Genomic DNA, 24,728 nt, shown 5'->3' on the forward strand with positions numbered 1-24,728 from the left:
TTACAGTTTTTACCAAGCTGAAGAAACAGAAAACAGAAAATACCATTAAAAATCCTTATTGAGATGAGCACACAGTAACTGGTAACACAGACGGGAGGGGGTCATCCAGCACCCTGGGGTACAGGACCAGTGTCTATCCATCAAATCATCAGTGGGTTCACAGCACAAGCTGTCCTCTTGGAAGAGTACATTCCAAAAGCAGACTGCAGTGTGCTGCATCAGCTTCAACGAAGGCCTCTCGTGGTCAATCCAGCACCCAGTGGTGTGCAGCCATCAGTGCTGCATGATGTCATCAGTTCCTTGGACAGAGAGAAAAAGAGCAGAATCTGCCAGCCGGAAATAACTGCACCTACGGTGTGCTGTTTGTTTTTCTACAACGTTTCTCTTAAGATTATTGAGCCATTTACCGGAGGGGGAGGTTTCCCTCCTCTGTGAGTTTGTCAGGTGGACTGTCCTAGTCAATCTCCTGACCTGACACTGTCCCCGGATCGGGACACACCCAGCAGGGCCGGGCACTTGACACCAGAAGCGAGAGCTGTTCGGAACACCTCCTTGATCAGGCTGTAGTGATCCCCCTGCCAAAAATAAATAAATAAATAAATAAAACATTTTTGCGGTGAGATATATATATATATATATATATATATATATATATATATATATATCATGAATGATATTCACTTTTTGCATGTTTACGAGGTCTGTTAGAAAAGTATCGGACCTATTTATTTTTTGCAAAAACCATGGATTTGAATCACGTGTGATTGCATCAGCCAAGCTTGAACCTTCGTGTGCATGCGTGAGTTTTTTGTTTTTGTGCAAATATTTGCTCATTTTGAAATGGATGCCTGCAACACATTTCAAAAAAGCTGGGACAGGGGCAACAAAAGACTGGGAAAGTTGATGAATGCTCAAAGAACACCTGTTTGGAACATTCCACAGGTGAACAGGTTAATTGAAACAGGTGATTGTCATGATTGGGTATAAAAGGAGCATCCCCAAAAGGCTCAGCCGTTCACAAGCAAAGATGGGGTGAGGATCACCACGTGCTGAACAACTGCTTGAAAAAATTGTCCAACAGTTTAAGAACAATGTTTCTCAATGTTCAATTGCAAGGAATTTAGGGATTCCATCATCTACAGTCCATAATATAATCAGAAGATTCAGAGAATCTGGAGAACTTTCAGCAAGACCGAAAACCAACATTGAATGCCTGTGACCTTCAATCCCTCAGGTGGCACTGCATTAAAAACTGACATCACTGTGTAAAGGATCTTACCGCGTGGGCTCAGGAACACTTCAGAAAACAATTGTCAGTTAACACAGGTTGTCACTACATCTACAAGGGCAAGTTAAAACTCTACCATGCAAATGCCACATTCTGCACGTGTTACAAAGCGTGGCTTCATAGTAAAAGAGTGCAGGTACTGGACTGGCCTGCCTACAGTCCAGACCTGTCGCCCATTGAAAATGTGTGGTGCATTATGAAGTGCAAAAATACGACAACGGAGACCCCGGACTGTTGAACAACTGAAGTTGTACATCAAGTAAGAATGGGAAAGAATTCCACCTACAAAGCTTCAACAATTAGTGTCCCCAGTTCCCAAACACTTATTGAGTGTTGTTAGAAGGAAAGGTGATGTAACACAGTGGTAAACATACCACTGTCCCAGCTTTTTTGAAACGTGTTGCAGGCATCCATTTCAAAATGAGCAAATATTTGCACAAAAACAATAAAGTTTATCAGTTTGAACATTAAATAGCTTGTCTTTGTGTTGTATTCAGTTGAATATAGGTTGAAGAGGATTTGCAAATCATTGTATTCTGTTTTTATTTACATTTTAGACAACATCCCAACTTCATTGGAATTGGGATTGTACAACCAGACAAATGTATTTAACAAATTAGTTGTTTTCAAACTATGTTGGGTTGGTATCAATATCAGCATATACTGAAGATTCCAGTACTGGTATTGTATCGGACAGGGGGAAAAATGGTATTGTGCCATCCCTAGTAAAGAGCAATGTGGATTTGGACACACTCCAAACGGTTTTGCACTACAAGTTGTAGACCATATGTTACTGAGGTTCCCAAAGATGTTCACATCTGCATAAAAAGTCAAAGAAATTGGGTCTAACGTCTAGGTGAAATCAATTTAATTTGTGATTTGAAAATCAAGACTGACTTATTCTGATGGATATAAAAAAAAGGATATAAAGGAGTGATAAACTGTCTTTACAGTGAATGTGTCAGAGTGACTAATTGATGGTGTCCCCAGTAGAAGCTGACCTCAAACAGAAAAAAGAAAATCTGGTGCCAGATATGACAAGCAAATGGCAAGCACCAGGGCCCTGTCAGTCCTGTATAATTTGAAGGGTAGGAGATGATGGGGTGTGCTGTTGGATGGAAACAGAGGGAGGAAAAAGGCCAGGATGGACAATATCAGGCCATCTGTCTGTATTACAAAGTGTCATTTTTAAGCGAGCGAGTGAGCCTACTCTTTCTTTGGATTGTGTCTTTCTATCACACAGTACATCACAATGGTTCTTTCACCTCCTCTGTTTTTGGCTTTTCATGCAAACAGATCCCACGGTGGCAGTTGCATAATCGTGCTTATTTAAATATTTCATAATCTATACAAGGATACAGTGTTGTGCTATTCTTATATTGCCACTCTGTTGCTCCACCTTCTATGTGGGATCTCCAGCTGTTTCTTGTTTTGTTTTTTACCACTTCCTATCCGTTTTGCATCTGGGATATACGATGGGCGCAATGCGGTTCATTGTGGTATATTCACCTCCTTGTCATGAGGCAACTGTGATGTGCATTAGAAGGAGCCTGGCTGTTGCAAGATATTGCACAGTTTACACACATCTTGGGACTTCAGAGTTTATCCGCCTCCACATTCAGAAGTCCAGTAGACGTGTGCCTGGGACTGACTTGGAGGTTGCTGGCTTGTTCTGTTGTAGCAGGCGGTGCACATTTTCCAGTTACAAGAAAACACAAAGTGTAGGCAGTGCAGAGGAGGTGCTGTCAACTAACTGCATCAAACACGAAACATTGAACATCATCACCACAAATAGTCATGTTGCACTGATACAATTTATTCGGGCACAGTGTTGTGTATTGCTGATTTAATGGAGCTGTGCATGCTCCCTCAGTTAACTGCAAGTACCAGTACACTTTGTCTGAGACAGTGATTTGTCTTTGGGAGTCAAGGGACTCTCACACAAACAAAATTTAAACAAACATCTGGATGGATTTTCACCAAATTATTTGGGAATATTATTTGGGTTAGTGTTTCCAGATGATGAACTTTTGGAAGAGATTGGCCAAAGGTGAAACAAAACATAGCCCATAAACACATAATATTTGTGATTGATTCGTACTAGATAGATAGATAGATAGATAGATAGATAGATAGATAGATAGATAGATAGATAGATAGATAGATAGATAGATAGATAGATAGATAGATAGATAGATAGATAGATAGATAGATAGATAGATAGATAGATAGATAGATAGATAGATAGATAGATAGATAGATAGATAGATAGATAGATAGATAGATAGATAGATAGATAGATAGATAGATAGATAGATAGATAGATAGATAGATAGATAGATAGATAGATAGATAGATAGAAAGTAAAACAGACATCTAATAGATTCAGGTGGACCAGCAAATTTTGTCTGTTAAAATTGAAATCCGCAATATCTGTAAAACTGTCATGATTTAGCAAAGGCAAAATAGAATCCAAAATGCAGGCAGCAATGAGCCAGAAGGGTAGTTGCAAAAGCCAAAGTGACTTAATGTTCCAGTGGTGACAAACTGTCCAAACAAGTGACATGAAAGAACAGGAGTAAAGAGTCCAAAAAAACACAAGGGATCTAAAGCCCCTTTATCACCGGGCCTACATAGAGTTGCATATGCTGCGTATATAATACTGCACCTTGTTCCAAAATGAAGCTGGCTTGTCCAAATGTGCTTTAGCATACCTCATGTTTGTGGCTTGTACACAGAAAAGGCTTCCTCTGCATTATAGCATCATACAGCATCTCTGTGCAAAGTACACTGTATAATTGAATGATGCACAGAGACACAATCTGCAGCAAGATCATGTTGTAAGTCTTTGGAGCAGGTCTGTGGGTTGATTATGACTATTCTCACCATCCTTCGCTTCAGTTTATGTGAGATTTTTCTTGGCCTGCCACTTCGGGCCTTAACTAGTACTGTGCCTGTGGGCTTTCATTTCCTCACTATGTTCCTCACAGTGGAAACTGACAGCTGAAATCTCTGAGATAGCTTTTTGTATCCTTCCCCTAAACCATCCCCTAATCTTTGTTTTCAGGTCATTTGAGAGGTGTTTAGAGTCTCCCATGTTGGCACTCATTAGAAGAGATGCAAAGAGGGGAAACATTTGCAAATGGCCACCTTAAATACCCTTTCTCATGATTGGATTCACCTGTGTGGGGAGGTCAAGGGTCAGTGAGCTTCCCAAACCAATTTTGTATTCCAATAATTAGTCCTAAATGTATTCAAGTCAATAAAAAGACAAGGGTGCTCAAATTTATGTACCTGCTTAATTTTGTTTAAATAATTATTGCACACTTTCTGTAAATACTAGAAACATTTCACTTCTCAAATATCATCTGCTATATGAAAAATTCAGTAAGGTATATTTTGTATTATACATTTCAAATCTAGGTGGAACTCTACTTGTGTATACTACAGTATATCTAAATATCTAAAAAAAAAAAAAAAAAAAAGAAGAAGAAGAAGAGTAGAGCCACCTAGGTGCCTGGTCTTGACAACCAGGGATGGTAGGGTGAAAAGCATTTTTATCCCATGGGAACTCTCCCTACCAACCTAAGCAGCTCAAGAATATGGACAGCATGTATATAAGTGATATATACACAATCAGGGTAGTAAACAACATATACAAGAAATATAGTTACTACATAATATTACAGGAGTTAGCCCCTGAAACCTAAATGTTCATACAGGAGAAGATTGTAGTATACATCTACCTAGTCTGTCGACTTGTAAAACTAAATTATAGCTAGTAGGCTAAGCTATAAATATGGTTATGTTATAGAAATAGAAGCTATGATGTAATATGTTTTAGGTTTCTATCTAAAGTTCATCCTGCTAGCTTACTATAGGAAGACAAAATCCATACTCTACATGCTTTCTAATGGAAACCCAAAACTTAGATATTATCTATTGATATCTATTAAAGAACCCATAAACTGAAGAACCATCTACACCATGTAAAATAAGTGTAAATCGCGAAAGTAGGCTAACTATAGCCAGATGAACTACCGTTAATTTAGTCGTTAACTAGCCAACCCTACCTTGCTAGCCAACAAAGCTAACCAAAGGTGGTAACTGGCATATAAAGTACAATAGCATAACTTCACTCTATGCTAACGGTATTAACAACAAATACACATCACAACAAATGTAAACAAAGGTGTGTATTAATGTTAGCTTCCCAAACAGAACAGAACCGACTTTGTTGTTAGCTATGACAAACAGTGCTGCAGCCGGCTCAATAAGCTAACGTTAGCTGTTAGGTTTAACTAATTGTACCCCACTCCTCCATTTATTATTATAATAATATTAAAAAAGAGAACAACTAAAAGGACATTTGTATGTATTCACAACCATAAAGCGTGCTGAAATGTATGGAGACAAGATATAATACCTTAGTGAAAGGATACTGATGTGGAACTGCTCCCAGCTAAAGAGAGTTCGGGGCTCGTGGCCGCAGCAACATGTAGGCCAGGGTAGTCCTTAACTGGCTCGATAGAGAGGGATAAATTCCAGGTAAGTTAATGTTGGCAGCGGTAGGCCTAGTTATCACTTAGGTAGCAAACTCTTCGTAACAAAATAAAACAAAAACAAAACCCTTAAAAGGAAGACTGATCCAAACAACATTTAACTGGCTTATATATAAGGCGAATGAGGCCTAGGCAGGTTATTAGATAATTAATAGCTAATAGGTTAAGCTGTAATTGTAGCTATGTTACTATATAAACAGAAGCTAAGATATCATATGTTTTAGGTTTCTATCTAAAGTTTACTTTACTGGTTAGGTTATGGATAGCAACTATAGGCAGACAAATTCCATCTTCTACAGGCTCCACTCTTTTCTACTCTTCTGTTTTACTCTTCCTTTTTAGATATTTAGATATACCTTAGTATACTAGCATAGTTCCACCTTAGAATTGGTATATAAAATATAAGATATACCTTACTGAATTTTCATGCTTTCTAATGGATACCCCAAACTTAGATATTATCTCTCGATATCTCTTAAAAATCTTTTAAACTGAAGAACCAATTTGTCATACAAAAACCTTTGTTTAACTAATCTACTAGTAAGTTTATGGTGTCTAGTACTGTGAAATTATCACAGATTCAACCAATTCTGACTAGTTGGGAGGTATAAACACCGTATGTAGGTTTACTCTGTATGTTACTACTCATATAAGGAAATTTTACAATATGAAAGTCAAAATCATCCCGTTTGTCAAAAACTGCTGTTCTCATATGGTCCCACTCTGACCAGAGTAGGACCATATGTACACTGGCAGTGTTACTTTAACACTGTCAGCGTTAGTTTTACACTGGTGATTTTACTGTGTACGTAGTAAGTAAAGTGTGATCCTTGCTACCTGGCCCGAGTACCACATGAACTGTGAAAATAAGGGCTCTGGTTGTGATCTAATATATAAGGCTGACCGTGTGTGTGTGTGTGTGTGTGTGTGTGTGTGTGTGTGTGTGTGTGTGTGTGTGTGTGTGTGTGTGTGTGTGTGTGTGTGTGTGTGTGTGTGTGTGTGTGTGTGTGTGTGTGTATTTGCGTGTTCGCACACAAACGCTTTCAACCTAAGGCCCACAGTGACCTCCCCCTTGGTGCCCCCAGTCACCATAGCAAGTTTGGTGTCCATTACTTAATTACTGTGGTTGTGTATAGCAAATACACACACACACACATGCACGCACGCACGCACATGCTTAGATTACTGGTTCATATAACACAAATAAATTAGTAACCAGTAAAACTCAATTTGCAACTGTAAAATTTAGCATGAACGTCTGCAAATCATCAAACACAAGGGGATTATTCCCATTCTAATCCAATTCTATCATTTGCATGGTTTATTTTTCTGTAAGTAATTTGGTCGATGAATCGTTGTGAAAGGGTGTGGTCGGCTCATCAAAGCTTACCGTCGCAACATCATCTTCATACCAAACTGGAATTTCTGTGAGTAGACCCACAGATTTCTCCATCTCGTCAGCTGCAATGAATTAAATCCACAGTACATCCATCAATCAATCCACTTAAATCCAGTTAAATCCATTAAATCCACTCATTTCAGGATCGCCATCGCTGCAGTAGTTTCTGTCGGTCTCAGGTGACAGTGCCATTGTTGACACCTGCGTAGCAACGCAGTCAGCGAGCGGAGTAACACATCAAATATGAAAGGGTTTTAATATTTTGCCACCATCCACGTGATATTTTATGGTCTGAAATCTCACATGATTAACCAATCAAATTCACAGAAAAAAATGTATTTGGATTAGAATGATATTTTTACAGCCTGTTTAGGTACTTTAGATAAGTTAGGAGATGGATATATGAATACTTCCATATCACTGATTCTTGGACATTTACATCAATCATTAGGAAATACAAACAAAATAGTACTGTATGGTAAATCTGTCTGGAATAGGAAGAAGCAAACTTTCAAATTGTGATCTGTTTTTTATAATAAACCAAATACATTAGTCCAGCACAAACTGGCTGACCCACTTGCACTGGGCATGTATTCCTTACCCTTCTTCTATGTTGGATCAATTTGCTTTTTATAGTTTGAGCCTGATACCACTCCTCATATAACCCAAGTCCAACTTTTAATACAGTTGGGAGTTCAGACTTTTCCAAGAACAATTTGATATAACAGAACATTTGGGTATTTTCTGGTTTATGAACAGACTGTTGTAGTATCAAAACCACAAGTATACCTTTTTTGAACACATGCTTATAACCTTTGCCGTTTATTTTTGTTTTACTTGTAGCAATCATGATGCAAGAAAGCAGAAGAAGTCAGTGTTTGTCAAACACTTTATCATAAAGGGGAAAACATATAAAGAAGAAATAATTTTAAAAAATATGAATGTTGGCGATAGTAGGTTTTCGCAAACTGAAAGCTCACTATACATTTCCTGATTACTAGTCTATCAAATTGCAATAGGTTTGAAATTATCAGAACATAAATGGCACTTATGGAATTAACAAAGTGCATTTTGTGTCATCAAAATAACTTTTGATGGCTGACTTGTTTGACTTAGTCACAATACTTTATTAATCCCAGGGGAAATTGCATGCTTAGCTTAAATGTTTTGAGGTAATTGGTTCTTTCAAAATGTTTGGAAGTAGAAAGCCCTCAATAAACTGTGAGACCCATTGGTGTCGGTACTCCTGGATTCGGAAACGTGAAACAGTTGAGAGTATATGACTCCTCCCGGATGGGATGCCAGTCCTTCACAGGTTTCTTCCCCAGCCAAGACCAGTAACCATTTACAGCTGGGTGAACTGAGAAAATGAAAACAGACAGGTAGCAGGATTGGGAATTGAACCAAACTCCTTACCCTACTTGAGCTACGTGTTCTACACAATGTTCGAGTGAGCCGAATTTCTCAGGTTTTACAGTGAAGCACAAGATACACAGTGTCACATTTTTAACTTTGCACCTGTTGTTCTTTATCCTTTAGACTTCTTTTAATGTGACACATGGGTGACTCCATCTGAGTGACATTTCCAACACTATATATAAAAAAAAACATGGACTCCATGTCGACTTCTATCATCATGACCCAGAAAAGTCAGACAGATCTCAGGGGGACATTGGCCTGATTCAGGAATATTCCACTTGTAGGAGTAAAAGAAAGATGACTGGAGCATAACAAGGAGAAAGGAAACTGTTAGGATGATCCTCACATTTATCCAGCAACTGCACAATTGGAGGCATTATGTAAATAAGGCATAACGTATGGAGATTATTCAATTAACTTTTGGTTTCTTCAATTAGGATTAAGGTGGTGTTTGGGCTGATTTGGAGTTTTTAAAATGTACTCTCCCAAGTGCCTGGGTGGCTGAATTCGCAAACACTAAGCAGGAATGTGTCAAAATGAACTGAAATGATTTTGACTTTTGCACAATGTTCAGTAGTATTCTCAGTGCTCTCAGTATGCATACAAATTCCATGCAGCCTTGCAATACAAAGTAAGGGAGGTGGAGGGAGGTTGCTGGTGCGCTAAACTACAACCCCAATTCCAATGAAGTTGGGACGTTGTGTGAAATCTAAATAAAAACAGAATATAATGCTTTGCAAATCCTCTTCAACCTATATTCAATTGAATACACCACAAAGACAAGATATATAATGTTCAAACTGATAGTTTCTATTTTTGTGCAAATATTTGCTCATTTTGAAATGGATGCCTGCAACACATTTCAAAAAAGCTGGGACAGTGGTATGTTTACCACTGTGTTACATCACCTTTCCTTCTAACAACAGTCAATAAGCGTTTGGGAACTGAGGACACTAAGTGTGAGTGTCATGATTGGGTATAAAAGGAGCATCCCCAAAAGGCTCAGCCGTTCACAAGCAAAGATGGGGTGAGGATCACCACTTTGTGAACAACTGCATGGAAAAAATAGTCCAACAGTTTAAGAACAATGTTTCTCAACATTCAATTGCAAGGATTGTAGGGATTCCATCATCTACAGTCCATAATATAACCAGAAGATTCAGAGAATCTGGAGAACTTTCCACAAATAAGCGGCAAGGCCGAAAACCAACATTGAATGCCTGTGACCTTTGATCCCTCAGGTGACACTGCATTAAAAACCAACATCATTGTGTAAAGGATCTTACCACATGGGCTCAGGAACATTTCAGAAAACCATTGTCAGTTAACACAGTTTGTCGCTACATCTACAAGTGAAAGTTAAAACTCTACCATGCAAATGCCACATTCTGCACGTGTTACAACAGTGTGGATTCGTAGTAAAAGAGTGCGAGTACAAGACTGGCCTACCTACAGTCCAGACCTGTCGCCCACTGAAAATGTGTGGCGCATTATGAAGTGCAAAATACGACAACGGAGACCCCGGACTGTTGAACAACTGAAGTCGTACATCAAGGAACAATGGGAAAGAATTCCACCTACAAAGCTTCAACAATTAGTGTCCTCAGTTCCAAACGCTTATTGAGTGTTGTTAGAAGGAAAGGTGATGTAACACAGTGGTAAACATACCACTGTCCCAGTTTTTGAAACGTGTTGCAGGCATCCTTTTCAAAATGAGCAAATATTTGCACAAAAACAACAGAGTCTATCACTTTGAACATTAAATATCTTGTCTTTGTGGTGTAGTAAATTGAATATAGGTTGAAGAGGATTTGTAAATCATTGTATTCTGTTTTTACTTACATTTTACACTATGTCCCAACTTCATTGGAATTTGGGTTGTATGAATTTGATGAAGGCACCATAGGTGAAGCTTCTTTCCTGTATGGATCAGTATGTTCTTTCCATAGACTGTATACATCAGGAGTGGGCAATCATGTGCCATGAAGGGCCAAGACACTACAGGTTTTCCTTGCTACCAATCACTTCAGCAGGTGATTTCATTAATGATCAGGTGTTTATGTTTAGGGGAGAAGCTCATCAGCAAACCCACCTGCTGAGGTGAATGGCTGCAAGGAAAGCCTGCACTGTCTTGGCCCTCATTGCCCACCCCTGATATATATACTGGACAAAGCCTGCGTGATGTCACCCATAGGTTTTCTATAGCGAACTGAAACAGCCGAAATGAAGCCCATATCTGGGCATCACCATGTTGACAGCCCCTCCCTCACTGATTTCCAGTGAATTCATTCATGCATAAAGGGGTGGCGCATGGGTGACTCAGTCTGTGACAAAAGAAGCCTGAGCATGCCCCTCTCTTCAAGTCCAATCCAGTTAACAGGCTAATCTCAGTTTGTGTATTTATTAAATCATATTTTTGGAGAGTGCATGGCAGTTCCTGGCAGATCAGAATTAGAATTAGAATCAGAATCAGAATTTCTTTATTGTCCCTTGAAGGGAAATTAGCATTGCAGCAGGAGCACACAAAAGACAAGGTACACAATGACAATATTAACAGTGAGAATAAGACCCAATTAAAAATCTAAAGTCAGACATAATAAAACAATACAATATAAAAAAGCACCATACACATACAAAAAATCACTATCAAATGTCAAATGTTCAGTCCAGAGTTCATGCCAAAACTGAAAAAAAAACACTACAAAGTATTGCAAATTTATTTGCTTTGGTGTGGACATTAAAAGTTATTAGCCGCTTATTTTCTCAATAATCGTACATTAAGTGGACTAAACAGATGAAAGTACCGACAGCTGCTAAAAAGTGCTAGTACAGTTAACATACAACATTAAATCTGATAAGAATTTCACTCAGTGTGATTAATGCAGAAGAGACGTCTTAGAAGATCCGTTAGGACATTTCACCATTTTATTCTAGATGTTTGTAATAAAATACTCCAAACAGACACAGCAGCTACCAGCCACACTGAGCATAATTACGGTTGGACGGTATGAGAGGCACAGATGCTCGGCCCACTCAAAGCAATCACACCCACAAATATTAATGATGTTCGATACCATTGATTTCCTTTCCGATCTGATACTGAGTAAAATTCAGACTGGTATCGGCGATACAATCCAATACTTTGTGCAAATACACCTAATGTGTATTTTGGTTTGGAACAACTTTGTATTTTTCAGCATGATTACAGCTGTCATAATAATAGTTTGTGTCATAAATGCAAATGAAGCAGCTCTGAAAAGATGCTACGGGCATCTCTGTGTGCATCGTGTGCTTGATATTTACACAATACTGAACACTGATGCTGAGTAATGTTTGATGATGGGCCAAGCTCATCCAATTTCTAAAAACGTGAAACGCCTGAGCAGCTTAGGTCATTATACTCAGAGGCACATGCCTTTAGAAAACGCTTTTCATAGCAGGAGTTCTGTAATAAACAGCAGCAGCCAGACTTTGCATTAATGCTGTGCAGAGTTGTTTTCAGCATCTGTTTTCCTGCGGGATATTTTATTTAGTTGTTCATGTCACCACTGTAATGTGTGAGAAAACATTTGTTGATTCAGGCAAAAGGCGCACTGTGAATAAAATGACAGGTGTAGCTTAAATACATATGCACTAACAGTGGGATGCAGTGAAAACAGGCTGCATCAATGCAGACATCAAGGTGTTAAACGAAACCTCTGTTCTTAGGCGCCTTTCATTGTGATCTTTTTGACATTCTTTTTTCTAAAAATAATTTCCCTCCTAATTTCTTTTGATTTGGCATAACATCTATTTCTGGAGTTTCTCTTTCCCGTAGAAGCATGACGTGTCAAATGTGTATTTCTCAGGCAAGCTCACCTTGTGTATTGTTCAAAATTACACATTTCTCTGTTTTGCTTTTTTTGTTGTTGTTTTTTTTTTTTTTTTGCCTTTTTTTTATGTTGTACCTCTATCACCCCTTCCCTCTCCTCCCCCTGCCTCCCCTTGGGCAATGAGATCCGAGATGGAAGGAGAGATGGATGATGTTTGTTTTGTGCTGTGACATGTCTCCATGCAAGTCATTCCATTATTATTCATAAATAATTGGCCAACACCGTCTGTGGGAGATATTATTAGAGCTGATTGCTGTTTTGCCAAGGAGTACAAACTGTAACAGCTTTATTTCTTGCACTTGGTTTATGCAACTGAAACACAAGGTTACACTTATAATATTTTCTTCATAAGCTACTGTAGATTTTTACATCTTAGTCACAATTCTACAATGTTTCTGTGTGGTGAAGACAGATACAAAATACTGATTGCACAACCTGTGTAATGGCCAAAAAAAGCACACCTTGTCCTCTGTAAGTCGTGCATTATCTAGTACTCTATCTCAGGAGTCACGGGTCAGTTGTATGCAAAAGTTTGTGCACCCCTGATAATTTTCATGATTTTCCTTTATAAATCATTGATTGTCTGGATCAGATATTTCAGTTAAATATATCATATAGCAGACGAACACAGTGATATTTGAGGAGTGAAATGAAGTTTATAGGATTTACAGAAAGTGTGCAATAATTCTTTAAACAAAAATTAGGCAGGTGCGTAAATTTGGGCACCCTTGTCATTTTATTGATTTGAACACATTTAGCACTAATTATTGCAACACAAAATTAGTTTGTTAAGCTCATTGACCCTCTCAAATGACCTGAAAACAAAGATTGTTCAACATCATAGTTTAGAGAAAGGATACAAAAAGCTATCTCAGAGATTTCAGCTGTCAGTTTCCACTGTGAGGAACATAGTGAGGAAATGGAAGACCACAGGCACAGTACTAGTTAAGGCCTGAAGTGGCTGACCAAAAACAATCTCAGATAAGCTGACGCGAAGGATGGTGAGAACAGTCACAGTCAACCCACAGACCTGCTCTAAAGACCTACAACATGATCTTGCTGGAGATAGTGTCTCTGTGCATCATTCAACTATACAGTACACGCAAGGAGATGCTGTAATGCAGAGGAAGCCTTTTCTGCGTACACGCCACAAACAGAGTCACTTGAGATATGCTAAAGCACATTTGGACAAGCCAGCTTCATTTTGGAATAAGGTGCTGTGGACTGATGAAACTAAAATTGAGTTATCTGGACATAACAAGGGTGGTATGCATGGCTGAAAAAGAACACAGCATTCCAAGAAAAATGCTTGCTACCTACAGTAAAATTTGGAGGTGGTTCCATCATGCTGTGTGGCTGTGTGGCCAGTGCAGGTACTGGGAATCTTGTTAAAGTTGAGGGTCACATGGATTCCAGTCAATATCAGCAGATTCTTGACAACAATGTTCATGAATCAGTGACAAAGTTGAAGTTGTACCGGGGCTGGATCTTTCAACAAGACAACAACCCTAAACACTGCTCAAAATCTACTAAGGCATTCATGCAGAGGAACACGTAGAATGCTGTGGAATGGCCATCTCAGTCCCCAGACCTGAAGATTATAGAAAATCTGTGGTGTGATTTTAAGTGGGCTGTCCATACTCGGAAACCAACAAACCTGAGATGTTTTATAAAGAAGAATGGTCCAAAATACCTTCAACCAGAATCCAGACTCTCATTGGAAGCAATAGGAAGTGTTTAGAGGCTGTTATTTCTGCAAAAGGAGGATCTTTCTGTTGGGGTGCCCAAATTTATGCACCTGCCTAATTTTGTTTAAAGAATTATTGCACACTTTCTGTAAATCCTATAAGCTTCATTTCACTTCTCAAATATCACTATGTTTGTCTGCTATATGATATATTTAACTGAAATTGCTGATCCAAACAACCAATGGTTTATAAAGGAAAATCATGGAAATCATCAGGGGTACCCAAACATTTACATACAACTGTACAATCTTAATTCCACTTACACAATTTTTGTAAGATACCCATTTCAATAGATACTGTACATTTGACATTGTAAGATCACGTTATTATTGTTCATCCACCATCTTGCTTGCTTGCTTGGTCACATCAGAATTGTTCAGTAGCAAGCGTTAAGTGCTGTGCTTTTCAGTCAAGCCCGTTTTGGGGCCCTTGAAGCAAAGCTGTTGTTTTATTTTGCTTTATCTTATTTTTTCCCCGCTAAAACCCTAAACACCATATGTCTGTGAGTAATATTTACCTTTTTATGTTAAATTGACCTGTTATGGTCCTCTGAAACAGTTGATAGATGTATTATATAACTTAAAAACGGGAGCGATGCCAACGCATTAGCATGTCAACACCATTTTCAATGTTAAAGTTACAGAGGTGTAAAACTCTGGCTTCAGAAAGTAAAAACCCACCATTCTTGCTGCTTTTACCTCATAACTCCATAACATTCAGTCACAAATTGTCCAAACTATACCTTTTTCAGAATCTTCATGATCAGGCAAATAATGTGGTGTAGTTTTCTATATGATTGGAGTGTCTTTTAATTTTGACCACTGTGTATTCTTCAGTTGACTCCTACCTGGCTGCCTATTGAAAATTCAAGTGGCCAATCAGTTTTTTTAAAAGACTTCATGTCTATGGATTATTTGTGCCAAATTTGATGTTTGTATCACCGTTTGCAGGATTCCACTCTAAATAGTCTCTTATCTCCTGGACTATATATAAGATGTAAGATGCTGCTCCTCAGTGTTTCTCAGTTGCCATCAAAAGTATTGGAACGCTTGGTATTGCACACATTTTAATTTGTTTATTCCATTTCAAATACAGTTTATACTTTACAACTTGATATAAATTAGTTAAAAATATAAAATCCATCTTCCTGATGAAGTGGTGTAGAGGAAGATTTTCTTAAAAAGAAGACTTCTTAAAAAGTTCAGCTACAATTTGATAGAAAGTACATTTGAGATGAAAGCCTAGATTTGATATTTTGGTGAAAGAAACTTTTGTATTTCTTCATAATTGATGTAAATAAAGTCCAAGACATATTCAGTGACTTGGAAATGTTCATGTTTCCATCCCCTGACTAGTCTAAAGAAAACTGGGAATAAAACTGATTATTATTTACAGGTTTTATCAAGTTTTAGAGATTTGCTTTCAGTTTGAGTTTGAGGAAGATAATTTTATGAATTTTTATTCTTTTTTTTTTTTTTTTTGTATTTCTTGTATTTAAAATAGCATAAACAAATTAAATGTGTGAAATTCCAAGTGTTACAATACTTTTGGAGGGCACAGTATCCTAACCTTATGATGAGTGCAAAATGAGTGTGGTATTATTACTGTTTTGTTTAAGAATGTTTAATTTTCACTGTTGCTGCACTTTGTGTCAAATCATAGTCATATCATATATCATATTGATATGAAAATTCAGTAAGGTATATCTTCTATTATACATTCCAAATCTAAAGTGGAACTCGACTAGTGTTTATTAAGGTACACCTAAATATCTTTAAAAAAAAAAGTATAGAGCCACTTAGGTGGGTAGGGAGAGTTCTGAGATTAAAAAAAGCTTTCCATCCCTGGTTCTCAAGACCAGGCACCTAAGTCCACCTAATATGGACAGCAAGTATATAAGTGACATTTACATGACAATTTATATGACAATATTGAGATACGATAATTTGGCCATATTGTACCATATTATACAGCCCTACTGTCAACTAGCTGAAAACTTTGAATATTAATTTACATCTACAATAAAAAAAAATGCTTAAAGTGGCAGGGGGTTAAGAGGGCTGTAATTAGGGGGTCAGCTGGAAAGCAAAAAACAAAAATACTTAAAAAGGTGGGGAGTATGGGGCGGCGGAGCCCCCCAGAGCTGAAAGGTTTTAGTCATGCTCATGCTCCCAAGAACCATTTTACTGAAAAAAGTCTGAAGGACCTAAAGGACATGGTTAGATGGCAAGGAACTTTTCCAGGCATGTGATAGGTAAATAAAGAAAAAATGCTTAAAAAGGTAGGGGGTCTGGGGGAGCGGAGCCCCCTAGAAGCTGAAAGTTTTTGCCATGCTAATGCTCCCCTGAAGCATTTACTCAAAATAAAGTCTGAAGGACCTAAATGACATGGTGAGATGCTGACGAGCTTTCATGTCCACGACATATGCATATTAACTAATAATGCTACAATACACTTTTATAGAAAGAGACAAAAAGAACCTGATAAAACAAAACACAACAGAAAAGATCAAACCAATAACAATGAACATAAATAAATAAATCTAGAAATAAATAACTGTTTCCTGTGAACACTAAGTGACTCTTACACCTCCACTTCATCCCTGTATCCTGTGTAAACACATTCTTTATATTTAGTTTAAAACTGCTGAATGTTTGGACACTGTTTTAACTCCCCTCCCACACCGTTCCACACTCTCACCCCACAAAATGAAATGCAGAATCTTGTTTGTTGTTTGTTGTCCTCTTAATTGATATCCCTCCTCTCCATCCCCGAACAATTTCTGTATGCTTTTGGTAAAAGGTTATTTTTTGCTTTGTACAAGATTTGTGCTGTTTAGAATTTTACTATGTCTGTTCATTTTAATTGTTTTGACTTTAAGAACACAGATTTACCATAGAGTGCCATACTGGTTGTATTTCATTATAACTAATGTGAAAAAGTTCAGTATATATTCAGTGACTTGGAAATGTTCATGTATCCATCCCCCGACTTGTCTGAAGAAAACTGGCAATTAAACTGATTATTTACAGGTATTATACCAAAGGGGCTGATTGCTTATGCAACCCATCATCTTGGCTTTTATATTTTTAATTAATTTATATCAAATTGTAGAGATTTGCTTTGAGTTTTGGTTGAAGGAAGATAATTTTAGAATATTTTTATATTGAGAAGCCTGATTCACTTTTTGTATTTGAAAAGCCATAATCAAATTAAAATGTGTGAAATACCAAGGGGCTGAATACTTTTGCAATCCACTGTATTTGATGTGTGGTTTCCAACTGATTTTCTCATCTGTTATTGCCCAAGAAATTTATTTTCATTAACCCTTTCAATATGCACCCCATCTATCTGCACTTGTGCTTGCTCATTCATTCTGCAGTTCCCAAATAACATTAGTTTTGTTTTATTTAAGTTTAATGACAATTTGTTTCGGTTAAATTATCTGCAAAGATAAAAAACTACTGCATCCTATTAAGGGCAGAATAGTACTGGAGTGATTCTGAATAAGGAAAGTTGTTTGTTTGTTTTTTCACACCAAAATGGACGCTGCATTCACTGCAATTTACTGTCTGAAATAGCTCCAGATTGCATTTCAGAGGTTCTGGAATTCCAAAATGTTTGCGCATGCACGGGGGGATTTTTGGTTTCATCTTTTTTTGTTTTTCACCACTTTCATCCCTGGGGAAAAACTCCCTCTGATGATTTGAGGAAGCAACCTCAAGCAGACCGGACTCAGTGGGACGACCCTCTGCTTGGGCCATGCTACAACACAATTTACAAAACAAAGAAGATGACACCCACTCCCAGTGGTTGGATGGAGCTGCACCTCAAACAGAAAGAGAGAAAAAAAAACAGAATCAGGCGGCAGAAAGACAACAAATAAGGTATAATTTGTCAGCATTAAGCAACAACAAAAACAGAAGAAATACTAAAGTGACCACTGGGCACTAGCCCAAAGCTTCACTAAAAGACCCAGAATTTAGATAAAAGTGAGGGAGTGACATGTTTAGCCGCATGTTCTCCTTGAATTGCTGGCTGTCTGAGTGGTGTCCAAAAAATGAGGTGGGCTTCATAGATAATTGGCAAAGCTTCTGGGGAAAACCTGGTCTTGTTAGGAGAGACGGCATCCATCCCACTTTGGATGGAGCAGCTCTCATTTCTAGAAATCTGACCAATTTTCTTAAATCCTCCAAACCGTGACTATCCAGGGTTGGGACCAGGAAGCAGAGTTGTAGTCTTACACACCTCTCTGCAGCTTCTCTCCCCCTGCCATCCCCTCATTACCCCATCCCCGTAGAGACGGTGCCTGCTCCCAGACCACCAATAACCAGCAAAAATCTATTTAAGCATAAAAATTCAAAAAGAAAAAATAATATAGCACCTTCAACTGCACCACAGACTAAAACAGTTAAATGTGGTCTATTAAACATTAGGTCTCTCTCTTCTAAGTCCCTGTTAGTAAATGATATAATAATTGATCAACATATTGATTTATTCTGCCTTACAGAAACCTGGTTACAGCAGGATGAATATGTTAGTTTAAATGAGTCAACACCCCCGAGTCACACTAACTGCCAGAATGCTCGTAGCACGGGCCGAGGCAGAGGATTAGCAGCAATCTTCCATTCCAGTTTATTAATTAATCAAAAACCCAGACAGAGCTTTAATTCATTTGAAAGCTTGACTCTTAGTCTTGTCCATCCAAATTGGAAGTCCCAAAAAACAGTTTTATTTGTTATTATCTATCGTCCACCTGGTCGTTACTGTGAGTTTCTCTGTGAATTTTCAGACCTTTTGTCTGACTTAGTGCTTAGCTCAGATAAGATAATTATAGTGGGCGATTTTAACATCCACACAGATGCTGAGAATGACAGCCTCAACACTGCATTTAATCTATTATTAGACTCAATTGGCTTTGCTCAAAATGTAAATGAGTCCACCCACCACTTTAATCATATCTTAGATCTTGTTCTGATTATGGTATGGACATTGAAGACTTAACAGTATTCCCTGAAAACTCCCTTCTGTCTGATCATTTCTTAATAATATTTACATTTACTCTGATGGACTACCCAGCAGTGGGGGATAAGTTTCATTACACTAGAAGTCTTTCAGAAAGCGCTGTAACTAGGTTTAAGGATATGATTCCTTCTTTATGTTCTCTAATGCCATATACCAACACAGTGCAGAGTAGCTACCTAAACTCTGTAAGTGAGATAGAGTATCTCGTCAAGAGTTTTACATCCTCATTGAAGACAACTTTGGATGCTGTAGCTCCTCTGAAAAAGAGAGCTTTAAATCAGAAGTGCCTGACTCCGTGGTATAACTCACAAACTCGCAGCTTAAAGAAGATAACCCGTAAGTTGGAGAGGAAATGGCGTCTCACTAATTTAGAAGATCTTCACTTAGCCTGGAAAAAGAGTCTGTTGCTCTATAAAAAAAGCCCTCCGTAAGGCTAGGCCATCTTACTACTCATCACTAATTGAAGAAAATAAGAACAACCCCAGGTTTCTTTTCAGCACTGTAGCCAGGCTGACAAAGAGTCAGAGCTCTATTGAGCCGAGTATTCCTTTAACTTTAACTAGTAATGACTTAATGACTTTCTTTGCTAATAAAATTTTAACTATTAGAGAAAAAATTACTCATAACCATCCCAAAGACGTATCGTTATCTTTGGCTGCTTTCAGTGATGCCGGTATTTGGTTAGACTCTTTCTCTCAGATTGTTCTGTCTGAGTTATTTTCATTAGTTACTTCATCCAAACCATCAACATGTCTATTAGACCCCATTCCTACCAGGCTGCTCAAGGAAGCCCTACCATTATTTAATGCTTCGATCTTAAATATGATCAATCTATCTTTATTAGTTGGCTATGTACCACAGGCTTTTAAGGTGGCAGTAATTAAACCATTACTTAAAAAGCCATCACTTGACCCAGCTATCTTAGCTAATTATAGGCCAATCTCCAACCTTCCTTTTCTCTCAAAAATTCTTGAAAGGGTAGTTGTAAAACAGCTAACTGATCATCTGCAGAGGAATGGTCTATTTGAAGAGTTTCAGTCAGGTTTTAGAATTCATCATAGTACAGAAACAGCATTAGTGAAGGTTACAAATGATCTTCTTATGGCCTCAGACAGTGGACTCATGTCTGTGCTTGTTCTGTTAGACCTCAGTGCTGCTTTTGATACTGTTGACCATAAAAGTTTATTACAGAGATTAGAGCATGCCATAGGTATTAAAGGCACTGCGCTGCGGTGGTTTGAATCATATTTATCTAATAGATTACAATTTGTTCATGTAAATGGGGAATCTTCTTCACAGACTAAGGTTAATTATGGAGTTCCACAAGGTTCTGTGCTAGGACCAATTTTATTCACTCTATACATGCTTCCCTTAGGCAGTATTATTAGACAGCATTGCTTAAATTTTCATTGTTACGCAGATGATACCCAGCTTTATCTATCCATGAAGCCAGAGGACACACACCAATTAGCTAAACTGCAGGATTGTCTTACAGACATAAAGACATGGATGACCTCTAATTTCCTGCTTTTAAACTCTGATAAAACTGAAGTTATTGTACTTGGCCCCACAAATCTTAGAAACATGGTGTCTAACCAGATCCTTACTCTGGATGGCATTACCCTGACCTCTAGTAATACTGTGAGAAATCTTGGAGTCATTTTTGATCAGGATATGTCATTCAAAGCGCATATTAAACAAATATGTAGGACTGCTTTTTTGCATTTACGCAATATCTCTAAAATTAGAAATGTCTTGTCTCAGAGTGATGCTGAAAAACTAATTCATGCATTTATTTCCTCTAGGCTGGACTATTGTAATTCATTATTATCAGGTTGTCCTAAAAGTTCCCTGAAAAGCCTTCAGTTAATTCAAAATGCTGCAGCTAGAGTACTAACGGGGACTAGGAGGAGAGAGCATATCTCACCCATATTGGCCTCTCTTCATTGGCTTCCTGTTAATTCTAGAATAGAATTTAAATTCTTCTTCTTACTTATAAGGTTTTGAATAATCAGGTCCCATCTTATCTTAGGGACCTCATAGTACCATATCACCCCAATAGAGCACTTCGCTCTCAGACTGCAGGCTTACTTGTAGTTCCTAGGGTTTGTAAGAGTAGAATGGGAGGCAGAGCCTTCAGCTTTCAGGCTCCTCTCCTGTGGAACCAGCTCCCAATTCAGATCAGGGAGACAGACACCCTCTCTACTTTTAAGATTAGGCTTAAAACTTTCCTTTTTGCTAAAGCTTATAGTTAGGGCTGGATCAGGTGACCCTGAACCATCCCTTAGTTATGCTGCTATAGACTTAGACTGCTGGGGGGTTCCCATGATGCACTGAGTGTTTCTTTCTCTTTTTGCTCTGTATGCACCACTCTGCATTTAATCATTAGTGATTGATCTCTGCTCTCTTCCACAGCATGTCTTTTTCCTGGTTCTCTCCCTCAGCCCCAACCAGTCCCAGCAGAAGACTGCCCCTCCCTGAGCCTGGTTCTGCTGGAGGTTTCTTCCTGTTAAAAGGGAGTTTTTCCTTCCCACTGTCGCCAAGTGCTTGCTCACAGGGGGTCGTTTTGACCGTTGGGGTTTTTACGTAATTATTGTATGGCCTTGCCTTACAATATAAAGCGCCTTGGGGCAACTGTTTGTTGTGATTTGGCGCTATATAAATAAAATTGATTGATTGATTGAACCTGTTCTGTTTACCAATAAAATGAATTTAAAAGGGTAGAAAGCATAAAAACATACTATGCCAGTATGCTAGCCATACAAAAGGGAAAATAAGTGCGTCTTAAGTCTGGATTTGAAAGTCTCTACAGAATCTGACTCAGGGAGTTATTCTCAACTTATTTTCGTTCAGTATAGAAGAAGACTTATGTTGGCCCTGGAGGCCTTGGCTGATGCTTACCCCATAAACAAGAGCACGAGCAGTTTTACACTCTGTGACTTCCCTTGGATGGGATGCTAGACCGCTGCAGGCTCGTCCTGTGCCACCAGAGTTTGAGACCTTTCCTTCAGCAGCATAAAGGTAATTTAAACAAACCTGAAAGATTGCATATTTCTCATGATTACAAGTCAGGCTGGTCTGCTGGAAATGGCTCAGCCACATTGTTGTCATAAAATCGACGGCTCCTGTCAACATTATTTCACATGAATCTTGTTATTTTGTCATCGTTCATCATTACGTAGTGACCAGTCAGCCCAGTTTAATCTTGATTATCAATGCAGACTGTTGGGATCCTGCACCTCTTCGAGCAAACATTTTGCCATATATCATTCTTTGGTCTCTCCATCTAAAAGAGGGGGGCAGATTTGTGCTTGTGCTTTGCATCTCAACAATCACATGTGTTACCAAGGAAACAGACAAAAACAACATAACTGGACTACTGCTTAGATCTGAATAACAACTGAGGCTAGAAAGCAATTTTGAGTTTAAATTTCATCATCATAATCTCTCACAGACACACACACATATTAGCACCACCTTTTTTGGTTGCACTTCTTGGTTCAGGGTTGTTCCAATTTCACAGACTTTATTGTCACTGGACACGCAAATGAAATTATGTTGTCCTCCCTCCAACCAGAAACTAACAGCATATGTACAAGAGGCAATAAAAAGAACAAGTAGTAGCAGTCAACAATCAATAAGATATGATCAATAGAAAAAAAAAATATGACATCCATTAAGTGGCTGGGTGTGCAATAAAATCAACAGCATCATAAAAATACTTTTAAAATGTGTAGAAGTTAAGGTAGAAGGTGCAGTCAAGGTAAGTAAAACAACTTGATAACGATTTTATCATATACCTATAAATGATAAATGCACACAGAACACAATGCGCATGCTTTCCCTTCGCTCACTGCCTCCGGGGGTATGGATGTGGGACGCGCAAAGAATCTATTTCATTACCACTGAGCTCTGCGGCTGCGATTACCGAGACCATGCAGCAGGCGCTGCGCATCAAAACAGCGAGCGTAGTCTCTGGACCTGTTGCTGGAGTTGGATGCAGCTCCACACAGCAGACAGGGGGGCAGTGTGAGTGGCCTGCTGCGGCACTTACCGAGCCCGCAGACTCAGTAAGCACATCGGAGACAGTGAGAGCAATCGCAGTGATGCCGAACGGTGCCGCAACCGGCCCGCCTGATAAGGATGCAGAACACAATGTGCTGTTAAAAAAAAAAAAAGAAGAAGAAGCAGCATGGAAAACTGCACTAAAAAAATCCGCAAAACTGCAAGGCCGCGAAAGGGAGTTATGTTCTAAAAATAACCCGCGAAAGCCGAAATCCGCGAAGTAGTCAGCGTTATTTTTTACAGTTATTATAGATGTTTTAAGGCTGTAAAACCCCTCACTACACACTTTATACACTTTTCTCAAACAGGCATTAACATTTTCTCACTTTTCTCTCCTGTGTAAACACACAAAGTTCAAACCTTAGTAGAAAAAAAATAGAACGTTTCCCTATAAATAATTATGATGGCTTTAAGAACTAACAAATTTAATTTTAATGATCAACCTACGAGGTTGGACACCTAAGAAATTATTAATAGTAACTCACCAGTATTTCACAGTTTCTCTGACCGCGCCTCTTCGTAGTGGCGCCGCTTCCCTGTCCGGATTGGTTGATTACTCGGGTGGTATGAAAAATATTACCTGTTTGCGAAAAGGGTGTATTGCTATTTATTCTTTAGTGTTTTATCCAATCATATTGGCGTATCATTTATAGGTATATGATAACAGGTCATATAAATGCGCATCAGAATATCCCCATAGAAAGGAACATTATTTGGTGTTCTGCGCATGTCCTATCCACAAGGAATCTTGGTCTTTTGAGTATGGCAACTACTTGTATGCGGCGCACGCAACCCACCGGACAAAAATCCAGACGCGGCAGCACAGCATCACACTTTTGGAGTGAGGAGGAAACCGAGTAGTTCATTAGTATCGTGAAAGACATGAATATAATGTCTTTTATTGACGGTAGAAAGTACCGAGATAGTGACATTTACAAGAAGGTGGCCGAAAAGTTACGCCAAGCAGGATTTGCACGAACACTAGACCAAATCAAGTACCGGTGGAAGACGTGCGTCGCTGTTTAGATGGGGATATTCCAAATGCAGTGACCATGTATACAGGAGTAACTCTGTCTGCTTAATCAATCAATCAATCAATCAATTTTTTTATATAGCGCCAAATCACAACAAACAGTTGCCCCAAGGCGCTTTATATTGTACGGCAAGGCCATACAATAATTATGTAAAACCCCAACGGTCAAAACGACCCCCTGTGAGCAAGCACTTGGCTACAGTGGGAAGGAAAAACTCCCTTTTAACAGGAAGAAACCTCCAGCAGAACCAGACTCAGGGAGGGGCAGTCTTCTGCTGGGAGTGGTTGGGGCTGAGGGAGAGAACCAGGAAAAAGAC

General features: G+C 38.6%; 1 long non-coding RNA gene across 1 annotated transcript; it reads left to right on the plus strand.

The window, feature by feature from the left end:
• The first annotated feature begins 91 nt into the window (after nucleotides 1-91).
• On the plus strand, nucleotides 92-21,091 carry LOC117515095. Its single transcript, XR_004562047.1, has 3 exons — nucleotides 92-185; nucleotides 17,417-17,421; nucleotides 21,080-21,091. It is a non-coding gene; the product is annotated as an uncharacterized LOC117515095 (long non-coding RNA).
• The last annotated feature ends 3,637 nt before the right edge of the window (nucleotides 21,092-24,728 follow it).

Source organism: Thalassophryne amazonica, chromosome 8, assembly GCF_902500255.1.
Source record: "Thalassophryne amazonica chromosome 8, fThaAma1.1, whole genome shotgun sequence".
Taxonomy (NCBI): domain Eukaryota; kingdom Metazoa; phylum Chordata; class Actinopteri; order Batrachoidiformes; family Batrachoididae; genus Thalassophryne; species Thalassophryne amazonica.